This window comes from Gambusia affinis, linkage group LG21 (assembly GCF_019740435.1).
Source record: "Gambusia affinis linkage group LG21, SWU_Gaff_1.0, whole genome shotgun sequence".
Taxonomy (NCBI): domain Eukaryota; kingdom Metazoa; phylum Chordata; class Actinopteri; order Cyprinodontiformes; family Poeciliidae; genus Gambusia; species Gambusia affinis.
Genome location: NC_057888.1, coordinates 14,310,416 through 14,333,545, shown reverse-complemented (window position 1 = coordinate 14,333,545; position 23,130 = coordinate 14,310,416). Strand labels below are relative to the sequence as shown.

General features: G+C 36.6%; 1 long non-coding RNA gene across 1 annotated transcript in view; it reads left to right on the top strand.

The window, feature by feature from the left end:
- LOC122824640 overlaps positions 1–16,641 on the top strand; it is a 75,859-nt gene extending 59,218 nt beyond the window's left edge. The window contains exon 3 of the long non-coding RNA XR_006369542.1: positions 16,440–16,641. This is a non-coding gene — a long non-coding RNA (uncharacterized LOC122824640). The remainder of the gene's footprint in view (positions 1–16,439) is intronic.
- The last annotated feature ends 6,489 nt before the right edge of the window (positions 16,642–23,130 follow it).

The following is a 23,130-nucleotide window of genomic DNA, read 5'->3' as shown; positions in this document are numbered from 1 at the left end:
ATCACATTTAAAGAAGAAAAATTAGATGCTTTCATGTAACTGGGCTCTAAATCACCAGCTTTGTTTTGTTGTCAGCTTAGATAAGCCTCTATTTACGTCATTTGAATTACCAAACAAGATGAGATGATCCTCTGTTTGTCAAAAACTCACATTTAATTAGATTCAAACATGAACACAGAACATAAAAAAAGTAGACCAAGCGATTCAAATAAGATGATTTAGATAAAAATAAGTTATTATCAACTAAGGGTCATCCCGGGTAGTCAGGTGACACCCATGATTAATGAAATAATGAGACAAATGAGGTTTGTCAAGTCATAAGAGTGAAATGTGTTTTCCATCATGGTTTGAAAGCTATTTGTTTCTCTAAAGCACAAGCTTCTAATTATGGTCACAAGAAAGCGATAGTATCTATATTAGCTCCAGTTATGTGGTCTTTCATGCGCTGCATAGTTGTAAATCTTTTGTAGCTAGTTGAACCTCATGGCATTGGATTCATCACAAGGTAGGAGATTCTGTCATGTAGAGAGTTCAAATAGTATGTATGAGGCCACAGAGCAATCTGTGGCACTTCACGTTTTGGGTCTGTATGCTAGAGTGACTTTAGAATGGCCACCCACACTCAATATTTATGACCATCACTGATCCAGTAAAAGTGTACATGGGCTAAATCAATGGCTTTTTGAACAGTCCTCACACATATTGCCCCTCAGCTGTAGTGGTGCTTCAGTTATTGACTCAACAAAGTAACGAATCACATGTGTTGACTTCCGTTGCCTTCTCTGATTTGTGTCTTTTTTCCATTGCATGAGCAAGTTCCCCACTCACTGTTACCCAGCGTTACTGCTAGATGGGCCCCGTTAATCCCTGGTTAAACCAGGCTGCGGAGTACCGCTGAAATCTAACTAGTTGGCTGTCATTAGCTGTAAACCCACATGTTCTGATCCAGATTACAACAGGATTAAAGTGGATGAACTCAAGCTGAGTGTTAGAGTGGGTTTAACTTTCTCAACCTCTACCCTTGAGAGGTGAGCTATGGTAGGATTCCAAGTGTAACGCCAGGATTAAGACTGGTTTCACTTCCTTGGTTCCCCTGTCATTACAACAAAGGTTGCTGTAGAGCAGCTCAGTATGAATGTCTTACTGCATTTTGTCCAGGTATATTTCTGTTTCATGCTGTGCAGTGCTTTATGTTTGAGTTCACTGAACAGTATAGTGAGAATGGTTGTTTCTACATTTGTTCAGCATTTACTTTTGCTTTCTAAAACTATCCCCTTGAATTCTTTTTCACATTTTGTGAAAATTCATAAAGTTGAGTATGTTTCAGTTAGGTGCTCATGTGGTAGAATAATACTAAATAGTGGACAAATGTAAAGTGAAAGTTTGTTTCATTAACATTTTTTTACAATTAAAATATAAAAAATTCAGCATACTTATGTTGTTTGCCCTGCTATCCTTAAATAGAATCCAGTGCAGCCAATTCTCTTCAGAAATTATTTTCTTGCTCAATTATATCTCTGTGTGAATCTTGGTAAGCACCACAAACTGCCTGCCTGAAACACATTAGCGTAGTTAAAAACCAGCCCTTTGTTCTACGATTTGCTGCGTACACATGACCTGGACTGTTGGATACTGTGAAACAATTGCTTGCTTGAGTCGTGGACTCTGTTGAAGTTTGAAGCAACTGGATCTGGTTTTACTCAATTGGCCGTGATGTATGCAATGCACCAGCTCAATGACTCCTACCCAAAGTCGCATGCGCTGTAAACAACTCTGTGGGGAATAGAGCCACTGCAGCTTCTTAACCAAAAAGTACTGATTTGCTTCAAAGGCAAGGATGGTGTGATAGAAAAGCAGAGAAATTGTAACACGATGTAAAAAGACGTGATGCTAAGAAGCACAGTTGATGTGTGAAGCTCTAACGTTCCTTCAACATAACCACCTGTTTAGAGGCGCTACAACAAGAAGGTAGCTGATTTGGAAGCTTGAAAAATAGCACAAAGTGTTGCTCGCCCAATGATAGTAGACGAATCTGGCAGCATAGAGTTAATTCACTGTTTATGTCCACTTCGGCGACAGGAAGTGACAAGTAAAGTCTGCAGTCCTCCTCACAGATGGTGTATAAATCTATCTCTGTTCATGGGAGATTAAGGATTTGACATATTTTGTTCTTTTCATCTTTTACTTTTCTATACAGCAACCCATTAGGTTCCTGTTTTGGTATATTTTATGAATATGTCTAAGTTTAATAATGTGAGAATACATATTCTCATGTCAGCATTCAACACAACTGACACTATTTTGGTAATATAATTATCAATAATCACTAATGTATTTTCTGTTTTTTAACATATATTGATGTATAAAACCATCTCATTGCTCATTGGCATTACTCAGTGTATGAAGCAAAATTGTTAAATATGATGAATTACTGTGTAGGATGTTTCAAGTTCAGACCACTTTTAGGAACAAAATATCTCTTGAAATGTATATGCTTAGCACGCTTGAAAAACAACCCAAAAAACTAAACAAGATCTTAATAAATATATTACTGTATAAAACATATGCTTTCAGATACTAAAAAAAAAGAAATCAAGATTCAGGAAGTTCTTTGTCAGTGCCTGAATGAAGCCAAAGATTAGCTTAAAGTGGTCTGTTTGAAAAATTAAGCGTAAGAAAAGAAAGATAACTTTTTTTTTTTTTCTTTTTACAAAAGTACACAATAGCAATAAAAACTGAATAAGCTTCAAGGAAATGTGAAACTTCTGCAAAAAGAAATTCAACATTCACAACAAAAGGTGTTTGATTGTTGATTAGAGTGTCTTATCTTCTTTAGTTTACGAAAGCTTCCATTATTGTCTACTTAGTGCCTGCCAGTAGATTCAGTGCTATTAGACTTACACTCATGGGGAAATCCTAAGTGCACCCTTAATGTGTCTATACGGTTTTAAGATGAAAAAGTAATCAAAGCACTTGATGAAATGATAACCAGCAAGTTGGTCACAATAGAACAAGTAAGCATGGTAGCTTGTTTTGTATGGAAAATGCTCATTTGTGTTAGCACAATGCCAGAGTGATAGGATATTAGCATTGACTTTACAGTGACAATTTTGCAGCCTATTAATCTTGGAAATATTATATGTCTTTTTTTAGAGAGTATCACTGACCCCTTTCTATGAGGAGGATCAGTAGCTATAGTTACATGCCACTGCTGTTTATTGGGCTGGATAAAAAATAGGCAAACCTCTTTCAGAATGGGGAGACTGTGGTACCCTCTTTGAGCCAGACCGAGAGGACTAGCTAGCACATGCATGGTGGTCCAGCCTTGACTCCTGGAGCTAAGCTAGGCATAACTTGAAAAAATAAAGAATGACCAACTTTATGTAAGCCAATCATCCAGGAAACCAAAGTTAAGGTTGGGAGGAGTGTGAGCTGAGTGATTCAATCCAATGAAAATTCAATTGTGGGACCTTGAGAAAAGAGTGGAAAACTAATGATCATAAACCTTTATAAATCATTTAAAGAAGAGTGTTAAAATCATTGGAAAAAATAAATATGAAAGAGGCTTATAAAATCGTAAGAAAGGGGCTTTAAATTACCTACACTATTTCAACTCTTTTTTTTTTTTTTTCCATGACATGTATTGAAAATAGTACAAGTTAACAATTTTTCAAAGACTGTAGACTTCACCAGCAAATTATTTTCCCTTTGGTTTTGAGCTTACCATTTAAAGTTGTGCTTATTCATATTTAATTGGTAGCGCAGAGACTCGCGTTTAGCAGCTCATTCAGTAAAGGAAGAGCTTTCCAAACTGCTGTGGTGTTATGAAGAAAAGGTTAGCCAGTGGAGAGCTTGCAGGAAGCTTTTTACAAGTTAAAAAAAGAACTCCTGACCTATCAGACATTTCTGAGTGAAAGTCAGTGAAAAGTGGACCACTTCAAGAGCCTCTTGGGATACAAGCAAGAACACATGAAATCCGTAAAACAGTTAAGAGCAAAATGTGTTCTTGGCTTTAAACAATGTAGACAAAAGTTTGACTCTTGACTGAAGACCCTGAAATGTCTCCTTTTTATTGTTTTAAACCAAAAGTATGCGTAATGGGTTTTACAGTTGTAGACAAACATAACGCGTTCCTCTTTTCTTGGTTGTGTAAGCATGTGCTTGCCATCTCCAGGCACATGCTTGGCATTCATGCGTCTTTGTCCGCATGCATACGAACGTGTGCAAGTGTGCATGTGTGCATGTGGGCACTGGGGTGTGTCACTTAATATTTTCTCCTCTTTCTTTCTGTTTTATATTTACTACGTCAGGCAACAAATGAATCATCTTTATTACGGAGAAATTTAATTTGGATGAACTTAACTGCTGCCGCCAAGGTCAGACGGGCAGAATGTCATTTTAATCCAATCAACTTTAATCTGTTGGTTATAAAAGAGTTAGGCTGTTGAAGAATGGCTGTATCTCAGGCCCTTTATTACACTGGCTAATGACTTTGATTGTGAGGCGCCTATCAAGAGGTTAGAAGTTCTTATGGAGCTTCACGTCCTGCTAATTCGCTCCCTCATGTCTCTTTTGGGCTCATCTAAACCGAAAACCACATGTGCCTTTTTTCAGTCTGTAAAAAAACAAATATATATATATATATATATATATATATATATATATATATATATATATATATATATATATATATATATATATATATATATATATATATATATTTAAATACATTATTTTAACGCTGTGTGGTACTCAAAGAAAATATTTAATGTTTACATTAAAAAAAAGATATCAAAAATGCACACAGTGAAAGTATGATATCTTAATTCTGTTTTTGTTCTGGTCAATTGGTATTCCAGCATGAGAATAGTTCAATCTAGCTGAAGATCTAAAGATTAAAGCCAGAGGACACGTGCCGTAAAAAATTATTTCTCGTGATGATGTCTTCTTTTGAATCAGTGACACAATTTGCCTGTAAAAAGTAGCAGTTAATAAACTGAGATTGTGGACAGCGATATGGTATGCAATTTTGTTGAAATAATATAGAAAATATAAAAGATAGAAAAAGACTCGGTGGTACAACCAAGTTAATTTTGTCCCCAAGAGATTCACTCTTTGCAATTATGGCCTTCTCTAACTCAACAATTTGTTGGTCACACTTGTTGAGTTAGATTTTCTAGCTGTTTATATAATTTAGTGTATGTGGTTAGTGTTTGTTTGCTATGTCTGTCACACTGTGGCCATGTGTCTTTGTTGAGAAAAACAAAGGGCAACTATAGTATTTCCTTATTTCTAGAACCGGGGTCATTGCTATATTTTATTTGATTAAAACGCCTATTGTCAGAATAAATCCAGTTTGTTATTATGGATTTATATTGAGCCTTTCTGAATGGGTTTTATTTTTGATCATTTGAGGTTTTCTTTGATTATTTTCTGCATTTACCCTCAGAAATGTTGTCTCTATCAGCAGGGCCATTCTCGTTTTGATGAGGAGTGTGTCGGCGTGTCGAAACTAAGAGAAGTGCTACAGGCAATCCCATGTAATTGCAGGACTTTTCATTCACAGTGCTGTAAAACATTAAGATATTACCTGTTACAGTTCCTTTAATTAGTTTTATCACAATTTCACCTGGCTGATGTGGCTCGGTTACTTTCTAAAAACTCCTTCACATTTAGTACTGCCAGAAACAGAGTTTCTTTTAAAGTTATATTATGTTCTTAGGTGTTTTTATGTGTGTTTCAGTGCTACATCGAGAAAACTGAATGCCTCACAGACTGTCAAAAGGCTACTCTTGAGATTAAGTCAGAGCTGGCACTGCAGTAATAACAGAGTCTATAAAACTCTCCTCTCCTGGGCTGATCCCAGAGTCTATCCTTGTCTTTTTTCTCATGCCCTTTCCATTTGCCTCTCTCTCATTCTCCTAATAGTCTACATGTCTAATGCTAAACAGCACTGGGACTGTAACATAGTGTGTATGAATATTTTGTTTCAAAGTTTTTGGGTCAGCTATCTACCTTTTGTTCCTGTGCAGAGTTGATTCATTCATTTTGTCATTATCAGAAAAAGATTCAAGCACAGTTCTGCTATGCAGAAAGGCTCTCATTAGTCTGTCATCAGCTGAAACAGGAAGTCAGCAGGAAATAAAACAGGAACTATATGCTCAAAGCAAGAGCTTCTGAACATCCAACAATTATTAAATTAAAGTGAAGCTGATGTGAATTATTTCAGAGAGAATAATCTCAAATTTAAGCTCCTCCTTCAATTTTTATTTCAGAAGTCCTGAGCTCTTACAAAGGGGTATGTATGAAGTATGTCTTTCGCTGTAAATATGGACATGGCAACACTTGAGGAAGGCTGCAGGCACTGTTCTTGAGATAGGGTTACGAGTAAGCCAAAATGTCTTTAGAACTTGTATTATTCCTTAGTAACTAAATGAGCTGGTCTTCTTGGAAATAAAAGGTGCGTATATTGGAAAACAGAGACAGTGAAACAAAAAAAATATATATATTTAGGGGTGTGTTGATGTGTGTTTTTAATAGAACAATTGTTCTCTGATTGAATGCAGGTTTGGCTCAAATCTACTTAAGTTGATTTCTTTTGTGGTTATTTTCAATGTTATTAAAACATGCCTTTTTACATTGAACAGACATGTTTTAATGCTTATGTTAAATGCACAAACTTCAGCATATTTTACACAGTGGAACAGAAAAAAGATCAAATGAATTTCAAAATTATTTTCAATGTGTGATATGAATTATTGCTTGAACATTTCAATTCCTTGAAGTCATTCTCAGATAGATATTGAGCTGCTTCAACATAGTTATTGCTGCTTACATCATCCTCTGATCAATAGCCTGTGAATATTTTATTAAATTGGATATGATAAAAGATCCACCGATTTTGGTTTTTAGCTGATCACCAATTACTGATGCTCAAATAGCCTGATGTGCCAATTCAGATTTTGGGCGGTGGCAATTATTTTTGTCTGAAATGTTGCTACATATAGCAAGAAAGTTGCTGAGTTGGCAGGAATGGAGCGACTATAGTTAACTGCAAATGTGCAGGCATGACCTGGTGGGCCGGTCTGTCAGTCAAACCTCTCTCACATTAAAGCAGAGGACAATGGTTAATTTTTAGATCAATTAGATTTATTAACCGATCTCTGATCTCCTAACATTAAGGAAATCAGTGCAATAACTGCTGCTTCTTTTAGTACTAGATACTAAATGCAAGCAAAGCTCTGATTTATGTTGATGTTGAAGCTACTTATTAAGGTCAACATTTGCAATTCTTGGTGATTCACTAGTATACGGTGAAGTTAATTAGCCTTCAAGTTATATTTTGTGTTGCAACTGTTCGCCAGGTTATAGGAGGAACCTGAAGTGGATGTAATGTTTGATATGTTGCAGGTTGCAAATGGATGTTGTTATGCAAGTTGTCTGTGCATGCCGAGAAAATGATTTAGAGATCTGGTTCAAGTTTTTTATAATGAACTACTTTAACCACTACCACAGGCACCACAAACCACCCACTCATATGATTGTCCTGTGATCGCCTGGCAGAAACAAATTACCTTGTCATTAATTAAAGCACCAAACAGTGCCAAGGCTATTGAAATTGACTCCAATTAAGAGCTCACTGGGACACTAAATATTCAAATTACTCAAAGTGGTGACTGTGGTCTGGCAGCTTGCCAATGTAGCTGGCAGTGTTGGACATGTTATGTCTGTGTGTGTCAAAGCTTTTTGTGCATAAATGGTAACAGTCATAGGGACAGAAATTTTGCATTTCTTAATATGTGTTGCATGTTGCTCTCAATAAGAAGAGTTGCTTGTACAATTATGGTTTGTGAAATATGGACAAAGATAAATGTTATAAACAGTAATATATTTGATCTGTTTATCATCTTTCTGTTGGAAAAAAGCAAAGTTACTTTGTCACCTGTAAAACATATAAATTGAAAGTTGCATTCGCATCCATAGCATGCATAATGCACGTGTGCACATTATTAATCATCACCATTAAGCAAATACACATAATTTACAATAGTTTATCATTTTCATGAATAGGTAGGCATGAATATTAGTTAAAAAGCAACTGACAGTGAATTTTTAAAGTAGAAATAACATTAAAAAAAATATCACCATAGTAACAATCTATTTACAAACATGGCTCTATTGTTAAAATCATTGTGTAAATAATGTTCTGTTTAAACATAATTTTGAATAAATTCTAATCAAAAGAGAATAACTAATGTTTTATTCATGTTTGAAGTTTTCACTATCACATCTATGAAGGATTCTGAAACATTGACTTGAGCACACTGTACTTTCTGACCAATTTGGTACATCCATAATATTCCATTTACAGGGAGAACTCAGACAACACACAACTGAACTAACATAGAAAAAGTGCCCCTTCATATTTTCTGTGCTTTTATTTGCAGCTGTAAGTATACTGCAAATATATTTCACCTTGGTGAAAGCAGATGCAAACACCACATAAAGTGATATACTAAGAAGCTGGACATATTTTAAAATTGCTTTATGGCCAAATGTGGTGTGCATTCCTGACCTGAGGGCAGGGAAAGTCCCCCTTGTCCGGTGCCTTGGAAAAATAGAAATACACTTGAACCTTTTTTGTCACTTTACACACACAAGGGCTATGTATTGTGGAGCAATTTTATGACATAGATGAACACAAAGTAGTAGATGAGAAGGAATCAAAGGAAAACAAAATATATATAGTTTCTATACTTTTTAAAACAAAAAAGAAGAACAGTCTGACATGCATTGATATTCAACATGCATGTGCCAATACTTTATAAAACCACATTTTGGCACAATTGCAAGTTTACTGGGGTGTATTTGTACCAACGTTGCCCATTTATAGATTACACTTTTCTGCATTATTCTTTGCAAAATAGCTCAAGCTCTTTTAATTTGGATAGAAAGAAACTCTAAACATCACAAGTTGTTCTGTAAACCGATTCTTCATTCTGAGCTGGTTTGCGCCATGGTCTTGATAAAGTTCTTTGTTCACTAATGTTCTCTAACAAACCTTTGAGACCCTTACAGAACAGCGGTAAGGGTCTACCCAAACTGATACGGTTTGGGTAGACTTGAGATTTGTATTTGTAAAAGTATTTACAACTTATCATTTTCAGTTCCCTTCATAATTGTCTAATATTTTGCTCTAACTCATAACATCATGACATATGATGATGTTTTCGGTTGTAGTGTGGCAAAATGTGAAAAAATCATGGGTTGTATATAGTTTTGCAAAGCATTTTACAGGCATCACTTCTTTATACCTATTGTGGTCACTACTCATATTTCAGGTGAGCAAGAAGCTCCTACAACATGAGCTCCACACCAAGTACTAAGAAAGAGGTACCTGTTAATAAATAGATTATATAAATGTAGTTTGATATTGTAAAAGTTACAGAAATAAATTAAACTGTGACAATCATGCACATCTCAATTTGGGAGGGGTATATAGGGATGTCAATATGAAGCTTTTTTTTTTCTCACTCAGCTCTTTTATCCACTTGTCACAGTTATTGTTCTTTGTGAACATTTTTCTACTGCCTAATAGGCAACACTGAGCTGCAAAAACGGGGTGTGCCCTGCCTTTAAGGGATGATTCAACCAGAGTGCTGTTAGCGTTATCAGCTAGCTCAAATTAGCAGTTTGGTGATTCTGTTGCTCATTCAGAAATACACACAAACACACCCCCACACACACTGAGGATAAAGGTTTTTATTTAACGGCACACTGCTTTAGCTGTATGGTAATGATCTGGTTTACGGGCGCGTGTGTGTGTGCTCACATGTGTGTAAGACTGTGTCCTTTGTAGTGGTGTGTCAGTGCAGGAATGGTGATGTTTGGGTCTCTCTGGGCACAGAAATGTCTCATTAAGAATTAACGTACATATCTACGGTCACGGCAGGCAAACACCTCATATACGCACACTCACAGTCATTTCTTCCAACTCCCACAGCTTTAATTAACACACACATGGATCCTCAAAGGTACCAACACACACGCACAGACACAATCACCTATTGTCCGCAGAGAGATGAATCTGAGGTCTCTCTCTCTGTGGCAGACAGTGGCTGGCTTGCTCAGTGAACAGTCCTCATTAACAAGATAGAGACAGAAGGACAACGCTGTGTAGCTTGGCCTTTGTCTGTGATCAAAACGCATTCCCTCAACTCTACTCTCCACAGAAAACCACATATTATTCAGCTTTTACCTTCAGCAGATACAGTGCACCAATGAAGAGCCTATTGTAATGACTTAAGATGAATAAAGATGCATTATTATTAGAACAGTGGGGGTATTGTTTACCTGAATATTGCAGTGGTCTGAATGAACTGGAGTTAGCTTGAGAAATTACTGTCAAGAACAAAGGCCCTCTTTAATAACATCAACCTTGTTGTGGTTCTTTTAATATCATGAAAGCATTGTAACAAAACATTGAATGATAATAGATGTAATAGTGCAGGATGGAGTGGACTGAGAAAAACTAAAGATCACAAAACAGATTTTCTTAAAACATAAGCATTGAAAAAGAAGCGTTGAATGTTGAGGAGAAAATATTGCTTCACCACTATGTTATTAACATGAGTGCTATTAACTTGCTAAATTTTTATATGTTGTAGTTAGGCATTGGGCATTTCTTACATCATGATAACCTAAACTGAAAAATTATCAAAAAAACTAGATCCAAAAGGTTTAAGTACTTTATTGAAAGCAAAAAATAAAAATAAAAATGTAAAAAAATAATGTAACATATTGATTGTTATAGCAATGCTAAACATTTAAATATTTGGAATTTTAGATTATAATATGTATAAAAAAGCAAAAAGGCACCAGCTAAATCTACCATTTGCTTTTTGCCACACATTTACTCTGACATATGGGTGTGATGAGTACATCTAAAAACATATATTTATGTGGCCTGATAAAAGGAGCAAAGGAAAGTGGGGAAGTGTTGCAATAATGAGGCTAAAATCTGCTTAGGCAGATGGACTGTGTTGGGTTGGACTAGACTGGAGACAATGATGGGAGTGATTAAAAATATATGTTTTTTTTAAGTTCTTGAATTTGGGGCCTGGTTCTGTGGGTCAAATTAGTTGTCCATCACATATCTCTCTAAAGATTTGTTTTAAAAGGGGAAACAGTTTTGTGCCATGTGCAACAAAAAACAAATGCATCAACATAAAAAAAGAAATAAATATATATATATATATATATATATATATATATATATATATATATATATATATATATATATATATATATATATATAATTGTGTCAAAAGGTGAAGAGTATTTTTTGTTTTGTAGTTATTGCTTTAAGAAAAAAAACTTACAGTGAAATTCTAACAAGAACAGTTTTTGTAATGGTGCATTTCCACCAGTCCTCTTTTATTGAACTCTAGATTGTCCAGTTCTTTTGGGGATTTTTTTGAAGATTGCCAATAGATGTCTGATGCGGACCAAAAAAAGCAAAGTCAGGTCCACCTAGAAACCTAGGACTCTGTTCGGTTGAAGTGAACTATGGCCCAACTTGACTGCATATGTGAATGCAAGCGGACCAGAGCTCCAAAAGCAGGAAATGGGTTACAGCGCAGGACATTATGATACAACCCAACAAATGCTGGCGCTAGCAGGAGAGGTGGCTTGTGGTCTTATGCCAAAGACAAAAGAGAAATCCTACAGCCACTAAAATGAGTCCTGCTACTCCCTATTTGTTTACATTTTGCAAAGAAAGAAGTTGTGCTCATCTCATCTTCAGAGGCTTTTGTGAACAAGTTTTCCAACGGATTGGGATTGCTGGACAGTGTGGTATGAAGGATGTACTAACATCCTTCTCATGTTAGTACCTTTTTTTGTCAGATTTAAAAGTACCCGCGGTACCTTTTTTTCCTCATTTAAGTGTTGTAGTCTTCATGAAAAAAAAAAAAAATCTGTCAGAATCAGCAGGTCAGACTTGAAGCAAAAACAGAAATCGGTTTTAGCTAGGAACTGCTTAATTGATCCATGTTTAAAATCTAACAAGGTGAATGTAAATATTAAATCTGCAGTGTTAAACTGTGTGGAAGTAAAGGATTATCTTAAAACCAATCCAAACTTTTATGAAATATTTGTTTAATGTTAATGCTCCCATGCAATGCTGATGTCCATCTGCCCATTCATATGGTAAAATTATTATGTGAGCAGGCGTGTGTGGATGTGTGTGTGTGTGTGCTGATATCCAACCTGGATCCCTGGACACACACATGCACCGGCCTCTCTCCTCCAATTCACCTCTATTACTAGCTATAATCCCATTTCACACTCTATCGATCCCCAAAACTGTTGTTCACCGGAACCAAGAGCAAACACTGGCATTTCTCCCCATCATTTCACAACTATTGTTCTTTATTACACAAAGAAGCCCCCACCACCAGCCCCAACCCACCCCTTGTCTTGGAGCTAACTCAGCCCTGCTGAAATATGAATTATAAATGTATGGCTAATAAAAGAAAAGGGGGGAAAGAGAGTGAAAAAGGGAGAGCTAGAGATAGAGAGAAGTGGTTGGTGGAAACATCAGAGAAAATGACTCCTTTACAAGAGTCTATTGATCAGTTTCTATCAAAGGAGGATGTCAGACATGAGATTACCTGGCAGTTTGAGCATTAGGTGCCGTGTGTTATAGCCCCAGGCCCTTGTACCGCTGCCAGAGGATTGTAAATAAAGCGAAGAGGAGAGAGCAAGAGGGGAGTGTGTTGGGATGTAAGTGTGTGTGAGTTTAAGAGTCTCTGTGTGTGTTTGTGTTAGTCTTTGTGAGTCACTGTTGTGTGCATATTAGTGTGTTTTTTTTATTTTTTTTATCTTGTGCTGTATTTGTGTGCATGACGGTGTGCGGCTGTGTACCTGCACCTTTTGGCTTATACCCAAAAGCAGTGTTGCAAGCCTATGAAACTTCAGAAAGAGAGAGTAAGAGTCATGGGAGGCTTTGGGACGTCTCTCGGGAGAACCTTAGCCAGCTACGAATCCCCCAACAAAGCCAAAGGAAGCTCCCATGAAGCCTTATGAAGCTTTTATGAGGGCCTGGCAGGGCCCAGCCCAGCCCCAACCACTGATTCAGGGTTAGCAAGGTTTTCATCCTTCTCATGTTAAAGGTTAGCTGTGAGAGCAGGGTAATCTGACCGCAGATCTGTGATTATAACCTGATGCTGTATGATGGGCTTTGAAGTGCCTATGAAGGCACTGAGAGTGAGAAATCTAGAGAGTTAGATCACGGACTAATATCATGCCGTACGTTGTGAAGCCAGAATTAAAGGGTCAAAAAAGTGTTAGAGTGGGAGACTGAAGATCTTAGATTGTGGACTACTGTCATAACTCATGAAGCCTGTTAAAAAAAAAAGAAAAAGAAAAAAGAAAAACCTGTAAAATAGATCAGATTGTCTGGACCATTGCTCTTCTTAAGATGTTAAGAAGTGTCAAAACACACAATCCTCTGCACACCCAGGTGTTATGTGGAGCAATGTGTCAGTATTTGGTCATCTGTTTGGGCAAAATTAAGTGCATTTCTCATTTAGGCATATTTTGGATATGGGATAGTCATCCTATTATAACCTCGAGTTAAAACTCTGCTGTTTTATTTCTCCCAATTACAAAGTGACGTTTTTTTTTGTTTTGTTTTGTTTTGTTTTGTTTTTTTTTTTACATTAAAAGTCTTGTTTATATAACACCAAATGATTACAAATATTCCCACAGCTCCTAATCAAATTATATCTGTAGAATTAAAATCGTATTAATGTCGCCTTCATAATTTATTATTTATTACTTTTCTTTTGATACATACATTTAAGTCTAAAACTGCTATATTTAGTCATAGTATGACGTGCTTATTGCCCAAAAAAATCTTTTTTGCTTTCTGCTGTATATAATGTATTTGTGAGACTATATCATTTGGTCAGTCCATCCTATCAGGTGTCCGGTCTCCAGTCATCTGCTTGACAACGATGCCACTTGTAGCTTGACAACTGTACTTTTAAAACTACATCACCTTTATAAGTCAAATATGATCATTATCTATCACCACTTTTATTATGTCTTTCCTATTTTAAAATGTTATTGTTTGTTGTAGTTTTCATTTCTATTTTAAAGATTGTTCATTATGTGTAAACAAACAGAATAGTAGTATAGTAAAAGAGTTTATCACTCTTTTACCTTCCAGACCACCGTTGTTGACGTTTTTATTGAGTGAAAATATTTCCGAACAGCAAAGTTTATTTATATATATTTTTTTATTAGGGCAAAGCGTCAATATATATATATATATATTTTTTTTTTTTTTCAATTAGCTGACTGGCAGTGTTAAAAGCAATTACTTTATACACCTAAGAGAACTCAAATCACTGCATGGCTTTTATATAGCATATTTTATTAAAAAAAAGATTGAAGCATTGCATGGTAGAACATTTTTGAAGTTTTAAAATTTTGTTACAATATACCTCATAACTATAGTTTAAGTAGTGTTACCTTATTAGGAAGGAAGGATGGCATTACATACCTCATTCCCAAGCAGCCAAATTTGTATTTCTAACAGAGAGGAAAAGCTATGGTCACTCTCTTTTAGTCAGATGTCCTGCAGACATGAGGGAGGGTCAACAATGCATTACTCTCTGCGCCAGACACCTGAATAAAACTTTAGTCCCTTGAGCACATTCTCAGCACCTCATTAAAAGGGCTTCAAATTGTGTGGCAGAATTGTGTCCTATTTTGAAACTCTACAATTTAAAAGCTTGTATGTTGGTAAGTAAGCCCTTGGTGTCAGCTTTACATTTATTTTTGTGTGTCCGTTTTTTCTTTCTTAAAAAGTTTAAGAGGAAAAGTTCTATCTACTAATCTTTTCCTGTGTTGGCATTTTTTTTTTTTTTTCAAATGTTTGTTTGTTTGCAAATGCTTGAGTTTGGGTAAACGATTATTGTGAGCAGCTAATTGCTCTCTCTGTGGCTTCCCCTTTTGGGAGGTGTCACCGAGGTCACCTCAAGACTAATGCCTTGAATATGAATTTGATCCCCATCTCAAGTTTTCACATCTCCGCTTTATTGATTATTGAGATTCGCTGCAAACTTTCACCTTGAGGTTCAATAAAATAGCCAAGGTAGGGCACATAGACACACATAGACACACAAGTAAAACTGTTTGTGCATCATAAAATATTTAGCAGTTCCAGCTGCAGCTTCAATTTTCCTGGGGCTTTAGTTTAAACTGTTTGGATGCTACCAAACCAGAAATTATTGTGATTTCTATTAAATGTAGATTTCTTTTCCTATATTGTGTTGTTTATTTTATTGTTTTACTCTCCTCTGGTTCAGGGTGTCTCGCCTCTATTATCACATCAGGGTGTGCAGCCCTAAAAGCATTACAAAAATTCACTTTGCATTTTCTATGTTTCTGTCTTGCCCAGTCAGAAACTCATGCACGTGCGCTCACGCCCACACACACACACACACACACACACACACACACACACAAGTCAAGGTCTGTCCAGTAAATATTCAATGCACACATACACACCCCACAACCCACCTCTTCATATTCAGTGAACACACCCTCTCAATATTCACCAGCTTTTGCCACCGATGGCTGACAGTTTATGTTATATTCAATGAATACTGAATTTAGAGAAAAGATTTAAGGAACTGTGAAGAAACACTGACTCACAAAACACCACATAAAACAAAAAGGAAAAAAAAAAAAAAAAGGAACGTAGCGTAGGCAAAATTTAAAATTCAAACTGAAAAAGGCCTGCAAAGCAAATCTAACTAACAAACCTGACGAGTGGTTTATTATGTACCCACTCGATGTGCTAAACTCCAGAGTGTAGAACAATAGGGTTTTATTGCATGTAGATGCAGGACATGGTGAAAAAGGCAACGTGAAGGGCTGTAGTGCAGAGAATCAGCACAAGTAGCCTGCTCAAGGTAAAGACTGCCATCTATTGACCAACTCCGGGAGCACTTCTTTTGTCTCTCAACAAAAGGGCAGCCAGCACATCCAAGTTTAAGCGGTGGAGAGCTTTTATTCCATCCTTCCTTCTCCTCTACTGAATCACATTCAGCACTTCTCTGGATGAGATCTTCAGCTGTTTGAAACCTGACTCACATTTCATGTGTTCCCACAAAAAAAACAATCATCGGCTTTGCAAATTCTGTAAAATCATTATTTCTTGATCTGATCTGAGATGTGATGCACTTTGTACGCCACTGCAATGTTAGATATTTGTCGCTACGCATAAATTAAAAGATGATATGAAAGTTATATTACCATGTAAGCAATGTCATCCAATTTACTAATGAGTTGTAACAAACAATGTCTGTGAACTCTTACACTTTTCCTCTTGTGTCTGTCATCTTGCTCTGTCTCCTGTTCAGTGGAGGAGTTGGCAGCACATGCAGAGGAGGCGAGGCGGATGGGGGGTACCTGGGAGAAGGAAAGCTGGCAGAGGAGAAAATAAGGTAAGAAGAAAGCGAAGAAAAGGGAAAAAAACCAAAAAAAAACTGTATCCTCTCCCGTTCCTGTTTCCCATGCTCCCCTGTGTATGCGGGGTAATCAAAAACATTTAGATGTTTTACGTGCGGTGTACAGTAGGCTCTCTAACTGAACATGTGTTTAACAGAACAGCCCTAAGCTCTCGGTGCACGGACGTTGTTTCTGAAACTCTACAAAGAAAAGGACTCCTTTTTTTTTTTTTTTCTTTTTTTTTTGGTCAAACGTGATACGATTTTGCGCAAGTCAGCGTAAATCTGTTTTTATTTGTGTTGTTTTATGACTAATGTAGCGGCAGCATTAAACTGCAGTGAGAAAACAGATGTGAGGACAGAGTTCAGAGTTCAGAGGCGAGTCCCCTGGTTGACCCCTTGTGTTACCAGAGCTGCGGTGATGACATCAGCAGGCATGTATCACCCCGTATAGAGTGTGTGTTGATGTGCGTGCGTGCGTGTGTGTGTGTGTGCGCACATAGCTGTGGTTGTGGCTTTGGCTTCAACACGACCTCAGTGCAACCGTCTCCGTCTTAGGGAGTTTCTTGGTTAAGTCCGGCCAAGCATGGAACATTTTCATCGTCAACCGACAATTTAAAACTCAGTATGGAGACTTTTTGGAGGCTACATTCTGAATTCTTACACTTTATTAGATTTAAAACAATATTAGGTAGTGGATGGTAAAACAATCGCCATGTCTGGATATTAGATCCATTTGCAGAATCATGCTGTTTACTATTAACCCAGTATTATCTAATAACTGCAAAGACATGAAAGGTTTTTAAGCAACAACACCAAGTTAATGGCTTCCATCTGTGCTGTGGGAAATCCCCTTCGTTCTCCACAGGATGCCTGTGGAGAACGAACAGAGTTCTTTCCACCACTCTGTTCGTGCTCTGATTTTTTATTTATTTTCCTGGAGACCAATCTTTTATGATAATTTTGTTTATTTGTTTTTGATTTGGTGGTTGTTAGAACCTGCTTTATGTAATCATTTTCAATGTTACTGCTTAAACACTTCAGTTGTTAGTTTAGTATGTGGTCTCATTTCTTGTTTGGGAAAATACTTACATATCTTCTTATTATTTTTTATGTTCATTATTATGTCATTTATTTTTCTGATGCAGGAACATTTAATGCTTTTATACATATCTTAAGTTTTGTTTTTTTTATGTAGCAAATGTTACAACTAATTAATAAAAAAACCTTCTACTTGCTTTTCTATACTTCAATCTTTTATACTTTAATAAAAAGTTCATATTTCATTATTGTTTTTTGAATTCGGAAATAATAGAAGTCAGTTCTGTTGCTTACATTCATAACATCTGACAACAGGTGGGTCAAAAATTGTGGACCACAGAATTTTAAACTGGGATGGTAAAATAAGTACAACTAAAACATATTTTAAAAAGTAATAATAACTGTGGAGAACCAGTACAATGTAATTAAATCAATGTTTTATTAGATATTTTTTTTATGTTTACTGGACAGAAATGTTTACAATGCAATTTTCTTTTTTTTACAATTTTACACTGCTTTAGAGAACTTAAAATGTAAACACTGTTTTATTTTTCTCAGTATCTAAGTTTTGTTTTTGTAATTATCTAAAGTTATGGTATATTACTGATAAATCTTTTTTTTTTTTTTTTTTTTTTTTTTAATGTAATGTAACTGTTAAATACATTTCAACTCCTAGCCATGTGTATAAACCTTTTCCTGTAAAAGGCCCAAATATTTTTAGTGCCTATAAGGTTGTGATTTCACAGTTTTATGTTGGTTTTTGAGGTACAGTGTAGGTCAAAGGTGTGGGTGGTTTGTTTGGGATCTGTGTGAGTCTGCGCGCGTGGGTGTGTGTGTGTGTACATGAGCGAGAGGAGGTCTGGTAGAGTGTGTGTAGGCTCAAGAGTGGCCAAAGCCAGGCTGTGCAGGGAGGTTTGTGGAAATGGTAATCATTTGTTGTATCGATTCCGCTGTAGCCAGGGCAGCCGGCACACGCAAACTCACCCGCACACACGTGTGCGCTTGTTCATAGACACTAACTGACTCACACGCACGCAGACGCACAGCTCCGTGGTAGAAATAGACCCCTCCATATTGATCCCCTTCACATTCCCTTAGCTGTGCTGCCACACATGCGCACACTCGCACACAGATTTACTAACACATTCATGAACCTGCTTGAACACTTAATAGTCATGTGACAACAACAGAAATAAAATACGCTTTTTTTTTCGTGAAACATTTTTAGCACCGTAAGCAGGTTAATGTTAGATTGTGGGATAATTTGAAAGATATAAATCTGAATATTCACGTTTCAACAGGTGAGCTTTGTTTCTGAGTAATAATAACCTTGTCCTGCTGTTTGTTTATGTAGGTCAGTGCCTGTAAGGCTGCAGGAGGTGACAGAGCTCAGGCAGAGCCTTGTGTTGATAGGAGTATAAAGGCAGAGAGAGAAAAAAAACAAGATGCAGTGGAGCAGGTAAATAATTGTTTGGGGTTTGTTAAAAACAGCTTATGTTGTGAAATGTAAAATGCACCTTCATTAAGAAGCTTTATGAACACAGAAAGCTTTTACCGCTTACACCGCTTCATGTATTTAAACATGATTATCTAAACACTCTGTCAGCGAGAGTATTGATTTTTTTTTTTTTACTGTCACTCCTGACACAACCCACTTGGGGTCAAAAATCTGAGCCCAGTTTACTGTACTACAGCCTAAACAGGAATGGTAAAACACATTCTGTCCTCTCCTCTCCGTTCCTTTCCTCCAAGGTCTTCTTCACTTTTCCTTCCCGCCCCTCGCTTACCTTTCAGATGATTAGTGTCATATATCCAGCGCTAGAGCCTGGATTATCTTGTCTGAGAGAAGGAGGGGTCTGTGCGGGACCTAAATCTATAGCAAGGTGATTTGGAGCGTTAATTCTTGGGTGTAATATTCCCTGATACTCCCTAATGTTCCAGCTGGGAGCTGAGGGAATCTCAGGGGAGACCAGTTGTCAGAGCTCAGCCACAGCTGTACAAGGGCAAAATGGATAATTAAAAGGAAAGGCAGGACAAGGAAGTGATATCCAAAAAAATTTCTAATTCTCCTAAGCTTCATCAGTCTATTTTTCTATTAACTTAAAATTTTAATTTGTTTATTTTCATAATCAGGAAATATTATTTTGCTTCCGATTTTTTATTTGTTGTTTCCCCCCCTCTTCTTTCCATCAATCTCTTTTGCTTACAAGTTATTTCCAGTTTCTTCTTTGCTTTTTCTTTCACTTTTCTTACACCTTCCATCACCTTGCTACTTTTTAATCCTTGCGAATAATGTAACGCAGATGGCATGGTTTCTCGTTTTTTTGTTTATTGCACCAGGGTGATTGCCTGGGGCCAGTAAAACACCAACTAAGGCCAGTTGATTGGTTCGTCGGTAGTCAGGCGAATACTCTCAAAGAGTTCTTCAACTATTTCACGACTGTTAAAAATCCTTTCATCTCTGCATTTGTAGTGTGACAGGCCCTCTTTTCTCTGTTGCCTGTGATCAAAAATGTTGCATGACATGTCAGAGTTTGCCAGGAGTCTCTCATGCCACACGACTGCATAAAGCAGATATGGCAAAGGCTAGTAGCGTTTGAATTATCATGAATAAAGTGAAGGTAGGTTTCTTTAATATTCAAAGCTGCAGTTTCTGGAGTCTGTGGTTTTGAATTGTTGATATGGTTGGAAATCAGTGCTATATTTTTAATGAGCATGTTTTTTTGTTTTTTTTTCAAAACTCAAAACAGGTAAGATGGTGCTGCACTGGTCACATAAAAGATCTTGGGTTTGAACATGCTTGTCAACTGGTATGGAATCCCTTTGCTTTGTGGCCTTCCTTTATTGCTTCTCTAGTAGAATTGTGGGTGCAAATACACCAATAACCAAACATACTGTCTTTGAACTTGAGCTTTTCTCTTTTATCTCATATCAGTATAAAGACGGATAAAATGGGCTCCTGCTAGCAGCTCAGAAGTTTACTAATTACAACAAAACGGTCCAGATTTGCTTCATTTATCTTGCTGAAATGTACTTTGGGTGCAGAGTGTTAGGTTACAGTATAAAAGGCATAGTCAGCTTTGTCAGCAACAAAGCAGGCCAGTATGTATTCATGGAATGTTTTGTTTTCAGAATGCAGAATGTGGCAAAGGGAGAATCCAAATGAAGCACTTTGTGGTACACTCAGGCTTGTGCAGGCGGCCCATTGCTCTATTGTTTGTCTTCACAAAAATCCCCCCTTACCCCCCCAAAAAAAGTTCCTCTGTCAAGTAGGAAAAAAATTGTACAATACACAAGGGAACAAGAATATCTGTGATAGATGAAATTCTGTAAATTTATTTTTATTTGAAATACGAAAAGAATACTTGCTCTTGATTGTCAGCCCACAATATTTAATATGTACTGAATAGATTTTCAAATAACATAGGATCATTTAATAAACTGAGAAAATATGTTTTGCATCTTCGTTAGCATAATCAGTCTAATTACATGTGTGTACACTAGTGTTCTTCTGTTTTTACTGTTATCATAAGCTGTTTTTTTAATAAATTCTCAATAAATTTCCAATAACGTACATCTAATCCTGCTTTAGATGACCAAAAGTAAGTAAATCTGAAAGTTTTTTTTTAAATGTGGGACATTGTGGGAATTGTGGCCACTTTCAATACTTATAGAGGTCCCCAAATGGCAGATTATGTTCAGAATCCAAATGTAAAAGAGGTCAAATCTGGATCCAGACCAATTGTGAGTACATGTGCTTTCTTATAAAATCTCATTTCCATTTTTACTATGCTTACTACAGTAAATTTTAATGTGTGCAGCTTTTCCAGACATTACGGTCCTTGTAGTATCACTGCGAGAGGCAGGAGCTGCCAGTCTTTCTGCAGAGAGAAGTTAGTTAGAGGAGAGGTTAACACATCAAAATACTGAATGTTTAACATAGAAACTCAGCATGAGTGTCTCTGAGAACCGACAAAGAAAACAAATAAATGAGTGACTTAATTTTGTGGGATATGTCATCAGCAGACAAAGTGAAGGACATAATATTTAAGGAAACAAATTAGCATCTAAAATTAGAGCAGAAACATTTTAATCTCAAAGAACCAAGTTTGACAGATCCTTCGGTCATTTGAGGCAGGCCAGAGTCGATATGAAAATTAATCCGCTCAGCAGGTCTTACAAAGTTCATGACTGCAATCCCTTGTATTAGTTGGTGGGTTTTTTACATGCAAGAAAAACAGAAGAAAATAGCATTCTATAATGAGGTGCATATTTTACTTTCAATGCTAATTTTCTTTAATCCTGCATGATTAACTACCCGATCAGTTAGAATTGCCTTTTAAATTGTATGACTTCTGAGCTACATTTTTAGGCAAGTGTATATTGTATTCTGCAAGCCTCTCACAGTGATTTACTGGAATCACACACAGTTTCATTTCTGGCCAAGATTTTCTATGGGACTGAGATCAGAGTTTTGTGACAATCGCTTCAAAATACTCATTTGCTGTCATCAAGCAGGTTTGTAACAGATTTGGTGGTATATTTGTGTCCATTTAATTTATTGCGTGGTACCTTGAGATATTGCTTTGTTATTGCAACTTAATGTTTGCACCAGTTCCTCCTGCAGCAAAGCACATGACAGAATGTGGACAAATCTTTTTAAGATAAAAAAAAATAAAAGTCTGTCTTCTTCCATGTATTGCAAACTTAACTTATGTGAAAGGTCACTCAGCAAAGAAAAAGCCATTACTTCAGATGCAAAATATAGAACCTAAGAGGCAGAAGGCTTGTTTTAGTGTAGATAATTGGTACACAACACACTGTGCCTCATTATCATTCTTTAATATAAAAATGTGCATCTTCCTCACACATTTGTGAATTGAGGAGGTGTAACTGCTGTTAATTATTTCAGAAAAATTCCAGCATTTGGACATTTTTTCTGACTTTTGCTAAATATTGTGTCTTTTACATTTCTCCTTTGTTACGTTCTGAAAGTGTGTTGGTTTCTACCAAAAGACTTTCAAATCTTTGCTGACTGTAAATCCTTCTTTGATTGTCATGTATTTTGTCACAAACAGTGTTTTTCATGCAATATAAATGCCACTATGTTAATTGTACATATTCACTAGCTGGAATCTGTTAGTTTTCCATTTTTTTGATGCACCAAAGCTATCCTCAATCATGTCAACAGCAGAGGAGGTTTTCAATGAATTTGTCTCCAAACAGTGTTTAAACATCACAGTTATGGCTGTTGTGACTTTAACTCCTTCATTAGGTCCCAATCTCTGTTATTGACCTACAGAAGATGAATTATCCACTGGTGAAAAAAAATCAAAGGGTTTGAAATGGTAAATGGTACACTACAGTGGCCTATAGAGGAAATCTATATTACAAATTGCCTCAGTGCACAGAAGCTGAACCTCAGATCGCTTTGGCTCTACTGCGTCTCTGTAAGCACAATGTTTGTGTCTTGTGCTTTTCGTGATTTTTGTCCAATTTCTTATCACCCCCCCCCCCAAAAAAAAAAAGTTGTATGATACTTTTCAGCTTTGCGTGCCACTAA